This window comes from Macrosteles quadrilineatus, unplaced genomic scaffold (genome assembly GCF_028750875.1).
Source record: "Macrosteles quadrilineatus isolate MER2022 unplaced genomic scaffold, UCM_ALF_1.0 Scaffold_158__1_contigs__length_248989, whole genome shotgun sequence".
Taxonomy (NCBI): Eukaryota; Metazoa; Arthropoda; class Insecta; order Hemiptera; family Cicadellidae; genus Macrosteles; species Macrosteles quadrilineatus.
In genome coordinates, this window is record NW_026542751.1 from 173631 (window position 1) to 191212 (window position 17582).

At 35.5% G+C, this 17582-nt stretch overlaps 1 non-coding gene across 1 annotated transcript; it reads right to left on the reverse strand.

Moving 5' to 3' along the window:
* Positions 1-16276: 16276 nt before the first annotated feature.
* On the reverse strand, positions 16277-16367 carry Trnai-uau (transfer RNA isoleucine (anticodon UAU)). The gene is given in 2 exon segments: positions 16277-16312; positions 16330-16367. It is a non-coding gene; the product is annotated as a tRNA-Ile (tRNA).
* Between the last annotated feature and the right edge of the window lie 1215 nt (positions 16368-17582).

The following is a 17582-nucleotide window of genomic DNA, read 5'->3' on the forward strand; positions in this document are numbered from 1 at the left end:
AGTGAGAAAAACCTATTTTTACCCCATAAAACCCCCCGTAAAGCCCCGTTCCCACGGTCCGATCATGCTGGTTCGCGAACTCATTCAAGTTTATCCCGCTTTACACCTTTAAACCAAATTTCATCAAAATCGGACAAAAATTACTCAAGTTATCGCGTTCACGGACGTATATATATACATATATAAAAATTTGAACGAATGGTGTTTTTGGCCTCTGGGGATATCAAAATGAAAAAGTAAATCGGTCCCGGGTCTAGGTCTTACCGTGCCACCTACGGTAATAGCTACTTCCCTATAGGGAAATTCGCTAATAGTTTGAGATATTTCAATTGGTTGATAGATTACAATGTTTCAGCTGATGCAGATATTGGATAGTTTCAATGCGATCGTAACCGTCGCCAATAGACCAGATTAGACATGTAGTTCGAAATTGAATGATCGTAATTCTATTTATTTAAACAAATGTCCATTAGATCGATTAATTGGTAGTATAGGTGTTTGGTATACATAATGTTATGGAAACGATCTGGTCAAGTGGTTGAGCGTGGTGTTTTGGCAATTCAGGTCCCGGGTTCAAATCCCGTCAATCACCAGCGGCTTTAAGCTATGTGATAATGCCCCAACCCTCTAGCTAGGCCTAGCCTGAATGAATGTTTAAACGTGCTAGAGTCTAGCGTTTTAGAATGTTGAGGTAGGGACAAAAAATGTTTTGACGACAGTTTCGTTGCTTTCTTTTCGTTTTTATAGTAGAAAGTATCGCAGTTATGTTTATAAGTATGCCTAAAAGTAGGAAAGTTTTCACTATGATTTTTCGTTAAGATATACTTCAAGTTTAAATATTATAAAAGAACCAAATATTATAAAAAGAATAGACACTTTATGGTAAAAGAGTAAACTGAAGTAACATGAATTTCGCTTGGTAACTGATGACAAGTATAGCCCCATGCCGTATCTTGTATGCACAGTACAGTTTGTATGCGCAACACGCCATCACAACACGTTAACCTGACGATTTATTAATTTATATATCTTGATTGGATTTGTTTCACACCCTCAATCTACGTGTGGTGTTCCAACAAATTGTATTTATGTGTTTGTCTACACCAGTGGCATTATATTACGTTTTCGCATGGGACCGCACCAGCCCCTGGTCAAGTTACTACCTACCATCGACCGCAGGGGATTGCCCCAGCCACTGGTCAAGTTACTACCTATCGTCGACCGCAGGGGACTGCCCCAGCCCCTGGTCAAGTTACTATCTACCGTCGACCGCAGGGGACTGCCCCAGCCACTTGTCTAGTTACTACCTACCGTCGACCGCAGGGGACTGCCCCAGCCCCTGGTCTAGTTACTACCTACCGTCGACCGCAGGGGACTGCCCCAGCCACTGGTCTAGTTACTACCTACCGTCGACCGCAGGGGACTGCCCCAGCCCCTGGTCTAGTTACTACCTACCGTCGACCGCAGGGGACTGCCCCAGCCACTGGTCTAGTTACTACCTACCGTCGACCGCAGGGGACTGCCCCAGCCCCTGGTCTAGTTACTACCTACCGTCGACCGCAGGGGACTGCCCCAGCCCCTGGTCAAGTTACTACCTACCGTCGACCGCAGGGGACTGCCCCAGCCACTGGTCAAGTTACTACCTACCGTCAACCGCAGGGGACTGCCCCAGCCCCTGGTCAAGTTACTATCTACCGTCGACCGCAGGGGACTGCCCCAGCCACTTGTCTAGTTACTACCTACCGTCGACCGCAGGGGACTGCCCCAGCCCCTGGTCTAGTTACTACCTACCATCGACCGCAGGGGACTGCCCCAGCCACTGGTCTAGTTACTACCTACCGTCGACCGCAGGGGACTGCCCCAGCCCCTGGTCAAGTTACTACCTACCGTCGACCGCAGGGGACTGCCCCAGCCACTGGTCAAGTTACTACCTACCGTCAACCGCAGGGGACTGCCCCAGCGACTGGTCAAGTTACTACCTACCGTCGACCGTAGGGGACTGCCCCAGCCACTGGTCTAGTTAAACCTACCGTCGCCATTTTGTTAAATTAAAAATGTAAAACGAATAGGAATGTTACGGGAAATAAACCGACTAAGCTTAGAGAAGGAATTTAGATCTGATAGGAGGAACTGAGAAGGAATTGCTAGAAAAAACTTGTTGGTCAAAAAATCCATACTACCATTCTCAAATCTCAGTAATTGCTTACAGTTACCAATATTAATATTTTTCGTTCAAGGTATGTTTTCCTGTTATGGACTTCGTTTCGTTTCTTTTGTGCCGATAGAGCCAAAGCCCCTCGACTTCAGCCCGGTACCTATAATTAAACATACCCGGGCCCAATGGTGTAGGCTGGAGCATACGCACCAACCTTAGGCACACCATGGGCGGATGACTTTAGGTCATCAGGCTCACCGGCTGCCGAAGCAACCCTTCGGAAAGAGGGTCGCCCCTCAATCCTAACCAGGGATACCGGTTACTTGAAACATCGTAATTTTCGCAAACGCCCAAACTGAAGCATGTCCATGAGCGTACTACATAAAAATTAAGTAACAACTATGCGGGCCGGTTTTTATTCAACGAAAAAGCCAAGTAGATACTACGTTCCCTAACTGGCGAAGGATCTACTAGGGGTAGTATAAACTAGCATTTTACTCGCTTGCAAGTCGTAGTTTGTACTTGGAGCTAGTATCAACTAGAATGTTTATTCACCGAAAACCGAGTAAATACTTCTAAAAGAAGTACGTACCACCAAATCCTACAGTTTATTTACTTCACCGAGTGTTAATATTTGAGATGGAATCTGCAATAAATCATCAACACAATGGACAATTTTATTGTCATAAGTGTATTATTATACGATGACCACTATTGCATAATACTATTACGATGGTATTATCATTATCTGCTATACTGTGTCATGGTATTATGCTCGCGTTACTAAGCCCAATGTACTAATTTAGTACACTTGGATCATGTGTCTCCTAAAGACAACTGAAGTGGGCTCTTCCCACTTACAATATAGTTTTTTTCTCAGACATTCAAACATTATATAACAACTATCTGTATAATAGTAATTTATTCTTCTCTACCGCAATCAATTTATATAGCAAACGTACAGGTACAGGGTGTTTTTTTAACGTAACCCAAATTAAAATTACAGAGGTTCAATGTTTAGGGACAAAACAAGATCATAGGTTGGAAGCCCTTCTTTCTTAATAAATTATTGCCGATCAGATTATGTACATTTTAGTATTGTTATACAAGGTTCAGTATGTACTGAGAAGCTACTGTGATTAAGACTCAACATAGTGTTTTCACAATTTCCAATAGTAGGCCTACGTATTGTAGAAAAATACCGTACAAGTAGGCATAAGTTTCTTTTTTTATGTTTTTTTAACCAACTGCAAGATGTATACACTGTAACGATCGATAGTGAAATACTTTTTTCCATATATCAGCATTACATATAATAATAGTGCAGTAAAAATAATAGAAAAATTCCATAAACCTAAAAAAAATTAGCACAACCGGGGAATTTGGTACAGATGTTGGGTGTACCTTCCTTTTGAACATACTAAAAGTCCCCTAAAATTGAAGCTGTGCTACGGCCGCCATATTGGAAAATGGCGGCATATTTCTGTATTTTTTGCTATAGTGACTTTATTATTAGAGATACAGGAAAAAGCTAAATATACAAAATGTAGGTCATCTAAAAATACACATTTTTTGTATTTACCATCTTTCTCTAAACCCAACGGTTTTTGAGTTATTTGTTATTAAGTATATTTAGTTTTTTCTATTTATAAAAAATAGGTGAAACACATGGAAATTGACCGTTACTTTCAAGGATTATGATAATTTATCCTATTAAGTAAATAGTGTGATACTATAAAATCTAAAAATTTAAGCTTATTTTATGAGTAAAACAACTCCGCCACAGCAAACCTGCACACTCAGCAAATTTCCATTTGATTAAATGTTTTATTAATTGTATTTAAATAAAATTAGATTCAACAGGTACCTAGGTTTGCTGCTTGCTACAGGTAGGTTATTATAGTGTGTTTTTTTAGTAAAATATCAATAACTTAGTATAAACTAATTAATTTTCCAAGTTTGATCATAATAAATCTATAAACAAACAAACTGCAACAGTTAACTAATTCATAATAATAGCATGGTAGCTTAAGATTTACAATTTACAAATTTAAATATACAAATTTTGGTTTTGTTTACTAAAAATATGGCGATTATTCGTCACTTTTCGAATACTAACCGAAGGGGTTTTCAAAAGGAGATGAAGCAAGTAATTTAAGTACTGTAATATTAACTCGTACCAAGTATCGGAAATATTGTATGCAGTGAGGAAATCAACCATATTTTGTAAACTACGCAATCGTCATATTAATATTTTATACTCATTTTTACCCATTTAATAAATTAAAATTTTAATATTTTGATGACACTACCACTATCACTCTGATATCAACTAAGTGGGATGAATAATTGTCGTAAACCTTGAAAGTAACCGCCGATTGCGATGGGTTTCACCGATTTTTGATAAATAAAACTAACTATACTATACCATACTTAATTAGTCTCCAACATGAACTAGACACGAAAAACGCCCTTCCAGCTTTACAATGGGATGTCAAGTATAGTTAGTTAGTGTGGTGGTGCTATCAAAATGCTAAAATGTTAACTATTAAATGGGTAAAAAATGAAGATAAAACATTAATATGACGATTGCGTACTTTACAAAATATGGTAGATTACCTTACTGCATAAAATATTTTCGGTGCTTGGTACGAATTAATATTACTTAAATAACAGGCTCCATCTCCTTTTGAAAACCCATTTGGTTAATATTCTAATCGTGACGAATAATCGCCATCTTTTTAGTAAACACAACCAAAATTTGTATATTAAAATTTGTTTATTGTAAATTTAAAACTCCCATGCTACTCTTATGAATTAGTTAACTGTTGCAGTTTGTTTGTTTATAGATATATTTTGATCAAACATTGAAAATTAGTAATTTTATAGTAAGGTATTGATATTTTACTTAAAAAACATACTATAATAACCTACCTGTAGCAGCAAACCTAGGTACCTGTTGAACCTAATTTTATTTATATACATTTTTTAATAAAACATCCAATCAAATGGAAATTTGCTGAGTGTGCAGGTTTGCTGTGGCGGAGTTGTTTTACTCATAAAATAAGCTTAAATTTTTAGATTTTATAGTATCACACTATTTAACTAAATAGGATAAATTATCATAATCCTTGAAAGTAACGGTCAATTTCCATGTGTTTCACCTATTTTTTATAAATAGAAAAAACTAAATATACTTAATAACAAATAACTCAAAAACCGTTGGGTTTAGAGAAAGATGGTAAAGACAAAAAATGTGTATTTTTAGATGACCTACATTTTGTATATTTAGCTTTTTCCTGTATCTCTAATAATAAAGTCACTATAGCGAAAAATACAGAAATATGCCGCCATTTTCCAATATGGCGGCCGTAGCACAGCTTCAATTTTAGGGGACTTTTAGTATGTTCAAAAGGAAGGTACACCCAACATCTGTACCAAATTCCCCGGTTGTGCTAATTTTTTTTGGGTCAAAACATATTTTTACTGTACTATAAATCCTAAACTTAGGTTGCGTTTTACACAAAAACATGTTGAATCTTATTCACAATTCCAACTGCAGACATGGAACATTGCGGACATATAATTAAAGCGGGCAATTGCGGACACGGGATTAATGCCTCTTGTCAATGCTTTACAGGTCTCTAAAATATTACAATCTGAACATCGCCGACATGTATCTACGACTGGGAAAATGGTGCAAGGAACGGGTGCTGATGGTCCATTTTGTAACTGAAGTTCCTTTAACTTTTAGCGAATTTCCCTATAGGGATGTAGCTATTAAAGTAGGTGGCACGGTAAGACCTGGAGCCGGGACCGATATGATTTTTCATTTTGATGTCCCTAGAGGCCAAAAACACTATTCGATATAGGTTTATATATATATAAATACGACCGTGAACGCGATAACTTGAGTAATTCTTCTCCAATTTTGATGAAATTTGATTTTAAAATGTGTGGTAGGATAAACTTGAATGAGTTCGCAAACCATCATGATCGGACCATGGGAACAGGGTTTGACGGGGGGTTTTGTAGGGTAAAAATTGGTTTTCTCATTTTTGACCCTCAAAACACAAAATTTCCCATTTATCTCTAGACCCTTTTAAAGAGTTTAAAAAAAAATAGTATACCAAAATGTGTTTGTACGGTTATTGGAATATTGTAAACTGTTGTAGTTTGCTCGTTTATGGAAATATTTTGATCAAAATTGGCAAATTTATTTATTTTATAGTAAGCTACTAATATTTTACTAAAACCCACACTTTATTAGCCTCCCTGTAGCAGCAAACCTAGGTACTCGTTAAACCTAATGTCATTTAAAATATATTTAATTTAAAATCAATTTAGGCAAATGGAAATTTTCTTAGTCTGCAGGTTTGCTCAAATTCAAATTCAAATTCAAATTCAAATTGTTTATTTGGCCATTAAACATTACATAATAGGCTATGTCAATACATAATTCAGTAAATAAAAATAAACCATCATCAGAGATTGGTTAACAATCAAATCAAACCATGCTTAGTTTAAGTCAAATAGCATACAAAATAAAAAGTTAAATAAATCAGATTAAAACCATGCACATTTGGAGAAAATAAAATCAAAAAGCAGTTAAAAAAAAAAGCACACACCATGCATTACCTAATTACAGGTGGACCTCTGTCTTAAGAAACTCACTAGAGTCAAATAAAGGTGTTTCTAGGAGCCAATTATTTAGAAAGGCTTTGAATTTTTGTAAAGGCAAACGCCTCACTTCAAGAGGCAGATGGTTAAAATACTTGCAACCTGTAACAGGAAAACAATTAATTGATTTACTCAGTCTGTGCCTTACAGTGAAAATATCAAACCTATTTCTAGTGTTATGGCTATGTACATGCTGATTTCTAGGTAGGTATATTTCATTGGACTTAATTTCTAGGAGACATTGAAAAATATATACATTATATACAGTCATGACTTTGTTTTGGAGAAACAGTGGTTTGGAGTGCGCGAGATCCTGGGCTCCACTAAGTACCCTCATCGCTTTCTTTTGCAGAACCAGAATTTTGTTGACTTTAGGCGAGTGACCCCAGAGTCTCGTTCCGTAGACAATAATAGAGTGAAAAAAAGCAAAGTAAGCAACACGAATAAAATCTTTTGGCAGGTAAAAACTCAGTCTTCTCAATAAAAATATAACCCTGTTAAGCCTACAGCACAGCGACTCAATATGATCTCCCCAGTCAAGGTGAGGGTCCAGAGTAAAGCCCAGCAGCTTTACATGGTCAGTGCACTCAGCAGACTTTCCCAAGCTAAAGGTGATTGCCTGAGTCTTGGATTCATTGAGGATCAGTTTGTTAACATTGAACCAGGCAGTAGCAGTAGAAAGAAAACCCTCAACTTTGGTTTTTGAGAGCTTCAAGTCAGGATCTTTGGCAAACAAGGTAGTGTCATCTGCATAAATAATAACGTTACCTGACACTTCATAGTAGAGGTCATTAATGGCCACCAAAAACAAGAAAGGGCCCAATATGGAGCCCTGAGGGACACCATGATTTACTGCCAAAGGGGTGGAATTTCTACCATTCCAACATACTATCTGCTGTCTATTGCTAAGGTAAGATCTGAGTACGTCGAGTGCACCACTCTGCAGGCCATATCTTTCAAGTTTCATAAGAAGAATTTGGTGAGAGACACAGTCAAAAGCTCGTGAAAGATCACAGAGCAAGACAGAAGTGTTTTGTTTGGTTTCAAAGCAATCAAGCACTACCTGAAGAAGGGAGTCCACTGCCGAAACAGTGGATCTGCCCTTCCTAAAGCCGTACTGCCCAGGCACAAGCAGGTGATGCACTTCAAAGTACTCATACAGTTGTTCCAGCATAACAGCCTCAAACACCTTTGCCAGAATGGGAATTATAGCTATAGGTCTATAACTTGACAAGTTATCATGAGATCCCTTTTTAAAAATTGGTACCACTCTGGAGATTTTCAAGGCGTCAGGAAATACCCCCTCATACAAACAGGTGTTTATGATGGTAGCCATGGGAGAAGCAATTACATTAATTATACCCTTAAGCAGTTCAATCGTCATGTCAAAACAATCTTTACTCTTTGACAGTTTAAAGCTATGGACAATGTTAATGATAGCAGTTGGCGTCACAGGCCTCCAAGAAAAGTTAAAAGGTACAATTGGGACTGATTTAAGACTTTTTTCTACATTATCGGTACTAGTACTTGGTGTTAGGGATGTGCTACAACCCCCTATGAGTTCCTCTACAGAATTTACAAAATATTGATTAAATTCTTCAGCTTGGGCAAAGGTTTTGCTACTGACAGTGGGCTTTGATTTGGTGGCTTTAATAAAATCCCAAGCTGCTTTACAAGGATTTGCTGCATTGGAGATAGAAGCAGCCACTGAAGCCTGCTTAGCCTCTTTTACTTTTGTTTTGTAATTTGTTCTTAAATTCTTTAAATAAGGAATTAGAGTAGGGTTGTTCTTTGACAGATCACTTACAAATATAACAAAATTCCTTAACCTAGATAGTTCAGGACCAAACCAGTCAGAGGAGTGTGTTTTTCTATTGCTATTTACAACACCTGCTTGAGAAGTTTTCTTCTTAAGAGGAATGCACAAGTCAAAGGCATGTTTTATGTTGTCAAATAAACAATGAAAGGCCTCATTAGCAGTAAGGTAGGGCAAAGTCTCGCACCATAAATCAATATGCGTTGATACCATATCATTGAAATACTGGACATTAGAGGGGTTGAATACTCTAAAACTAACCTCAGGGCTAGAATTGGTGTCTAATAGTCTGTTTTCAGCAATAGTACCACTGGATTCAGTTTCAATGGAAAGGAAGACATGCTGGTGATCTGCAATCTGTTCCCGGCTGACAGCTGCTTTGTAGTTCCAGCGATCAAAATTAGAGATAAATGTATCCAACGAAGCTTTCTCTCTTGTAGGTTCAATTATGGTACAGTAGAGGTTATAACTACGGAGTAAATTTAAAAAATCGGTGACCTCGCTTGAATGTCTTAACAAGTTTATGTTATGGTCTGTGCCGATAATCACAAATAGACCTAATGTCAGAAGATATTCGAGACACAGTTCTAATAAGTTAAAAAAAGTGACCACATTGCCACTTGGTGATCTATACATGGTAACTACAACAGTTGAGAGTTCATTAATCACCACACCAGCAAATTCCCCATGCATTTCTACAGAGAATTTTTCCAGATCAAGAGGTTTACAGTTGAGTTTATTGTTAACATATAGAGCTACACCACCCCAGGGACGGGAGCGGCAGAAGTAGGCTACCAGGTTTAGATTGGAAATAGTATTATAGAGACCTATTTCCTCATGAACCATCCAATGTTCCTGAATGCAGAGCACATCAATACCGTTCTCATCACACAAGTTCTCAAGTAAGGCTATTTTACTTCTTAGGCTTTGAATATTTACAGTGCAAAAATTTGAAAGTTTTCTAGAGGATGATAACACAGTCTCTTTAGTTAGTTCATCTTCCCTAAAAAAACACGGGAAGGAACAAAACTGCTGTCGAGTCGCGGTTTAAACATGAACTCCTTAACTAAAGTACCGACAGGCCAGAAATTTGAGTCAAGCAGTTTGGGAAACTCTGAAGGAGTCACACCAAGTTTGAAAGAGCTATAGGAATGATGCTTAGTTTTAAGTTTAACACACTCACCATTAATGCCGCTATCGTTTAGGTAGGCTACAACTTCATCAGTTGTAACCTCACTAGATAACCTTGAAATAAAAAGCCAGTTCTTCTTAACTTTTTGTTCCACAGCCCTAACCTTCAAAGCAATTTTGGATTCGTTGACAGCTTTGCTTCCAATGATTGGTTGTTTATTTTTCTGATTGGCTTTTGAAGACCTGCGACTTTGAGCTGCTTTCCAGCCCTCGTCATTTACTGTTTCGAGAGCTTCATCCGAGTTAGACAGCAAAGCTTGTGAATACGACTTACGTTCTAGGCCTATCTCGGGAACAGTCTCATCCACAGGAGATTTTGTCAGAGACCTGGATATATATGTTGCAGAAGAATGGGAGGGTAATAACAGGTCTACTTCACTAGATAGGTCTACTTTACTGATTTGAGATTTGGGTTTGCCAGTCTCACTTCTAACCTTACTTTGCGACCTCAGAACTACGTCCAGTTTGTCATTTATTGCTTTATTTTCAGAAACAACACCATTAATAGTAGTAATTAACTTAAGAACTGTTGAATGAAGGTCAAATAATTCTTCTGAAGCAAGGCTTTTATTTAACTTGTTAAACCTAACCTCACAATCACTACAGGCCCATTTAGACTTATTTCCAAGAGACTGCATGTACATATATTCTTCATCACTTACGTCTACACAAGCAGAATGAAACCACTTTTGGCAGAAAAACTCACAATAAATTCCATTATCATTGTCTAAAACAACATTTGAACAAGAAGGACAGTTAGCTGTGTTTACACTACCAGCCATGACAGACGACCTGGCACTTTAATATTGCTGTGGCGGGGGTATTGTTTTCTCTTATTTTGTTCTTATGTTGTTAAACAGTAGCCCACTTTAAGAGCTTTTTGGAACGATATAAATTTCATAGTTTGTAAGTTGTAACGGGTATCCATAAAATAATCATCAGGTTTTAATTACATATATATCACTTAATTTTTGTCCTACGACACAATAACTCATATGTGGTTAAAGAGAATATGTCTAAGTTGTATAATCATAAGTCCATTGTTAACCTTTCCTTTTTGTTTACTTTCATTGGTTTTTTAAATAATTTTAATTTTAATAAAACCCCTTCAGTGTGTTAAGATATGATAACAGTGTTTCTAACTAACTGTTACTGGTGTTGCATATCTGGACGGGGCAAGGATGGTTTCCCCAAATTGAAGAGGACATTCGTGTACCAGCAGGACGGGGCTCCACCACTTTGGCACTAAAATTTACGAAGTTTTTTAATCAAGAGACTTCCTGATGGTTACATTGGCTGCTGTGCTGAGGATGGCTCTCCTAAGGTGGCCACCCCATTCCCCGGACCTTACTGTATGTGATTACGTTCTCTGGGACTATGTGAAGGACAGGGACATCCTGCCATTACCTCAAACCCTACCAGAGCTTCGAGAAAGGATTCGAGACAACGGTAAGCCAGGGTATGCATACCCAACGCCTGGGCACAGTTGCATAGACTGGAAACATGTTTTGCATGTTTTTGACTTGAAAATGGGCAGCCCAATAAGCAACTTTGGTGAAATAAAACAAAACTTTAGAGCGTTCTCTTTTAATCCATGCAATTTGTAGTAGCATTCATGTATCTGTAAGTTCAATACAGTATTTTAACACCCGATGTATATTTTATGGACACCCAGTATTTCCTAAGTTAACGTTGTAATTTAAAACCTAAGTAAAAATAAGTAAGTAAGGAAGTAAGTGAGAGTATGTATGTTTTCTATTTTATTGATGTTTCTGTTTATTAAAGATCGAAATAATGATGTTCTGGTGGTGTGATTGTTTCTATACGATGCGTTATTGAAAAATTTCTAGTATTCATTAAGGTTTAACTATTTCTAAGGGTGGTCCATGGGAAACGGATGGATTAAAAATCAACTATTGCTCTTAAAGTTGTAAACATAGAAAAGTTTTATTGACATGGAAATAAAGGAAAAGTTATGCCATTACCAAAATAAAATACCTTATGTTAAGTTTGAAAATTACCTCACTCCCATTGCGGCCACTGAAACGGACACACATTTTCAAGCATTGCTCGAAAACGTTACTCTTTGTTCAGTAACTATTAATTGATTAGTTAAATTTGGCTCCTAATTGCGGCCTTTAATTCTCCCAGAGTACGTGGTTTTTCAACACCTGTCTTCATATGACTCCACAGGGATAAGCCATCCATTGACAAGTCCGGTGAAGACCTCCCAACATCACCAAACCATGAGATCACACGCCCAGGAAATAACATTCAAAATGCAGCCATAGGCATTGGCCGTGTACGCAGTTGTCCCATCTTGTTGAAACTATATGTTCTTGATGCAGACTTTCTACCCTTTAAGTTAAGGAATGAAAAAGTCCGTTATCATGTTCATGTATCTTGCAGAATAATTAACAGTGACAGGAGTTCCTTTTCTTCAAAGGATGATGGCCCATAAATCCCTCGTTCTCCTACAGCACACTAAACTGTGTTCCAGGTGTTTTTTTTTCATAACTGACCCTTTATTTCTAAATAAGAAGCCCACCTTAAAAAATTGTATTCTGACTCGGAAGTTCACCATAACGACCAATACGAAAGTAATGTCTAAGATATCGTTTAGTTTCCACTGCAGCATGATGGTGACTAAATGGCATTGTATGGGGAGCTGAATGACCTTAAACCTGAGTTTCTCACTCCAACAGTCGCCGAGAAACGCGCGATTCAGAAGTGTCTGTTTCCGTGGACCGCTCTGTATTATAACATCGTAAATAAAGTCGTATTCAGCCACACAATTAGGAATACTATAGTATAATACTACTCTACTGTACTATTCGAATGACGTGAGCCCTTTATAAGATTTTTGGAGTTTAAACGAAACTAAATTATTCAATCTGTGGTTTTGAACCAACCAGCTAACTGTCAAAACAACGCTTTCCTAGAGTTTGCTACGTGACCTTTAAGTCATTTATTAGATGCATAAAACTCGTAGTTTTACAGAACAAGTCCAACCATATCAAGTTACTCTTGAAAATTTCTTCATTATACTTATAAAAAATGTGATTGCTTTTATAGATAAGCTTCTTAAAACAGTATACAGGGTGTTTCGAAACTCCTTCAGCATTTTCCTTAGGTCAAACAAAAAATATCATATAAACATATGCCCTATCTCGCTTCGTTTTCCACCTATCAGTGTGTATGTATTTTGTACACAACTTCACGGGGTTGTGAGTTCGAGCCTCACCTGGGGCATAAAATTTTGAAAATCAATTTTCATCTGAATAGCCTCAAATTGACTTTGGTTCATGTTATAGGCGAATGCATACGCGTAGGGTGCCCTTAATAGTATTTATTGGCTGGATGCCAACAATAGATATTTTTAATTTTGTAACATGGTACAATTTTTGTTTCCCTTTTTCTGATTCCAATACTGAATGAGTTCTTTAGATTCTTATTCCTGGTTATAAGAAGAATTAAAGTCTAATATGTAATCAATTCTAAACATGTTTAATATGTGCATTATTAAAGTTATTGACTCAATTACATGGGGTTATTTTATGAAAAACGTATTTAATTCACAATGTATAATCGCTTATAGATGCATTTTAGTATTGTATTAATCTCAGTAGGCATGAATCGTCGATTATATCAAAGGAAGATATGAACTATAAATCAGCGCAAGGAACAAAGCCTTAAGGAAATTGTTTTTAAAACTAATTTCCTAAAATGTTCTTTTTTGAATATTATAGTAAGTTATTCACATAAGTAATTTTTGTTCGGGAATTTAATTAAAGATTTCCTTAACAAAAAGAAGAATTGGGGGGCGAAACCCCTCACTTCAACTATAGTAAATTATTTTTAAAATTTCTTATCCGTCTATTATGACGAATTCATAAGTTATAGATTTACTTACGAAACATACTTAAGAATGCACCAAACTGGTTTTCATACAAATTAGTTAAATGAATATCATTTCAATTTACTTTATTATATTTTATTATTACAACAAACCTAACAACAGAACGAATTTCTGTAGTGACTCTAAATAGTGTATTTATCGAGCACAAAATTAGGAAATAAATGGAAAAGTGTCCAAAACATGTTTTAAATCAGTTATATAACATGATCAACTTGACGAGTTTTCACGAACAAATTACATAAATGTATTGTTATACCAATAATCAAAAGTCTTCTGTCTCATCTTGCAACTTGAGCTTGTACTTTGTTTGACTTTTGTCCGTTTCAGTTGCTTCAAAGTAATATTTCTTTTACAACATTTTATAATTTGTGTCAATATTACCATTAATAACGTCAAATTCTTCAGGCTTATTAAAATCTATATTTATATATCTCTTTTCTTTTAGAATTTCACTACTTACTCCATTGTTCTTTCCTGCAACATGTTTAATAGAATTTACTAATTTTCATATTTAACAAAAGTTAATTTATTAACTACAATATAAATACAATGTTACCATCTGCGTACTACTTGTAATGAATTCAAATCTTAGGTGAGTCGGTGGCTCAGTTGGTAGCGTCGCGGACTTCGGGCCCAAGGCAGCAGTGTCGTGGGTTCGGATCCTGGTCACTGCCACTATCTTTTATCAGTACAGTTCACCTTTGTACTGTACCGGCTCACCCCTTACTTTGCTGGATACGTTCCACGCACAGATCTGTAGTCTATGTGGACGGGCAAATGCAAGGTTAAAAGAGGCCACCAACCACTAAAAAAAAAAAAAAACAATAACAATAATGACATGTGATTATAAACAGATGAAGGAATACTTTTAATTGTAGTACCGGAAGTGACGTCATCAAATCCTTCTTTTATTTTTATTAATGCGTATTAATTACCAATCTACCTTTTGGACATCTCGACATTATTTACTATTAAATATTCAAAAACTTTTTTTTCATTTTAGGGGGTATAATGCTAATGTATACCGTAGCATACGTGTTAAACAGCCTATCAGCCCTGTGAAAAAAAACGGGGACTGACGCGAAGGTAAAACAGAGCAAAAACCACTTAAGGATTTTTTAGAAAAGTATTTAATTGAAAAACATTATAACAGGAACCTAAAAACAGTAGACTTTTGATTATTGGTATATTAAAGCAAACTATTAAGGCAGATATTGCTCTTCAACTATCTTTATAGATCCTTTTTCACGAATAATTTTAGTATGAATAAACCACGTAAAATTGTGGGGTTTCGAAAAATTATATAATATACAATTTGCTTTAGATTAAATGAAATATCATATACATTCATGTCATATCCCATCTCTGATAAAATTAATATACTTTTATTTAATTCTGTGTATTAATACATATGACGTTTTTTTGTTATTATTTTTATAACAATACTTGTATGTAATTTGTTCGTAAAAAACTCGTCAAGTTGATTATGTTATAGAACTGATTTAAAACATGTTTTGTACACATTTCCATTTATTTCCTAATTTTGTGCTCGATAAACACACTATTTAGAGTCACTACAGACGTTCGTTTTATTGCTCCAACAAATAAATAAGCCCCGATAGATTTTTACCTTGAAATCAAGTTGTTAAACGTAACAATGAGTTTCTCAAAGTTGTTATCTCCACCTCAAGATACTTTGTAAAAACCCTTAGTTATTTTTCATTTAGGAAAATTAAAAAATGTAGAAATTAAATGAAACCATAAAAAACTTCTGGGCAAAAATATAATAAAGCTTTTATAATAATAAAATATAATGAAGTAAATTTAAATTATATTCATTTAACTAATTTGTATAAAAACCAAACGATAAATTCTTAAGATTGTTTCGCAAGTAAATCTATAACTTATGAATTCGTCATAATAGACGGATAAGAAATTTTAAAAAGAATTCACTATAGTTGAAGTGAGGGATTTCGCCCTCAATTGTTCTTTTTGTTGAGGAAATCTTTAATTAAATTACTTAACTTACTATAATATTCAAAAAAGAACATTTTAGGCAATTAGTCTTAAAAACAATTTCCTTAAGGCTTTGTTCCCTGTGCTGATTTATCGTTCGTATCTTCCTTTGACATAATTAACGATTCATGCCTACTGAGATTAATACAATACTAAAATGCATCTATAAGCGAATATACATTGTGAATTAAATACGTTTTTCATAAAATAACCCCATGTAATTAAGTCAATCACTTTAATAATGCACGTATTAAACATGTTTCAAATTGATTGCATATTAGACGTTAATTCTTCTTATAACCTGGAATAAGAATATAAAGAACTCATTCAGTACTGGAATCAAAAAAGGGAAACAACAAAATTACAAAATTTCAAATATCTTGTTGGCATCCAGCCATTAAATACTATTAAGGGCACCCTACGCGCATGTATTCGCCTATAATATGAACCAAAAGTCAATTTGAGGCTATTCAGATGCAAAATAATCTTCAAAATGTTATGCCCCAGGTGAGGCTCGAACTCACAACCCCGGCATAGCTCACATCTACTGTCTATAAGTACCGTGCGCTAACCGATTGCGCCACTGGGGCTTAGCTATCTCAAAGATCAAAAACCAACAAGGGGCGGCACCTGCCTGTCGGCTCGAGGACCCTACTGTCGGGTTGAATTGATTGGCATGAAACTAAATAGAGTGAATATTTTGGATATTATAAGATTATTCTATACTTCATTTGTAGCACTGTAATTACTTACTCGCAATTTGGTAAATATTTGCCTTTATGTCTGGAACAATTGCATAAAACACCAATAGAAATCGTTTCGACTGAAAATTTTTTTTTAATCGGATTAGGTACTTCGAGAATGTAATAAATTTTAATCGTCGTTATTACAAATGTGATCCGTTACTTTTAATGCAGTACTGTCTCAAATTGATAACATGTAATATATTTAAATTTCGATGCCTTAGATAAATTATCATAATACTGCTGTGTTCTTTTTAATTTATGTATTGTTTTCTTAACAAAACGTTGTAAGTCATATAGGGGACTAAACAAATTAGAGAATATATTTATTCTTTACCAATGTTTATGTTTCCTTTTTAAAAACTCAAAAGTTCAAAGTGTTATTTCATTGTTTAAATGAAATAGAGTTGAAATTAATTAACATAAATTTCCTGTTTTATTGAAGGTTCACACAATCATTAATTTATTTTTTGCTTTTATAAAAGAAGCAATATAAATAAGTCGTTAGAAATATTGGAGAAAAGCATAATGAAAGATATCATTTCTCTTTGGAACCATAAATGATAGAAAATAAAACCCTTATGCTGACACACATACAGCAATTATAAATTAAATAAATTGTTTACAGTCTACTCAAGATGTTAATATATTTTAAATATTTCAATAATACGACGAATGGTGGTCTGCAGTGTTTTAGCATACGATTCGTATGAATGTCTAAATGTTTGCAGAAATCTTGTATATAGTATATATTATTAGTGTTGAGAAATGGGTATTCCTACCACGAAGTAATAATTCACTGTTATAAACCCAGTATATATGCCTTAACCATAAACATTAATTGAAAATACCAAAATGCACATTTAAGTTTACAAAATTGTGACTGAATATATTTTTCTATATTACCAAATAAATACATTCTAATAGAGTACATACTTTTAACTTTATTCAGCTTCATACGAATTGAGTAATCCTTTTCATTTTTGCTCCGTTTTCGTCCCCAAAAGACCAATGTTGGGTGATGTAATTTGAAAGCACATGCTGAGGTATTCGCATTCAAAC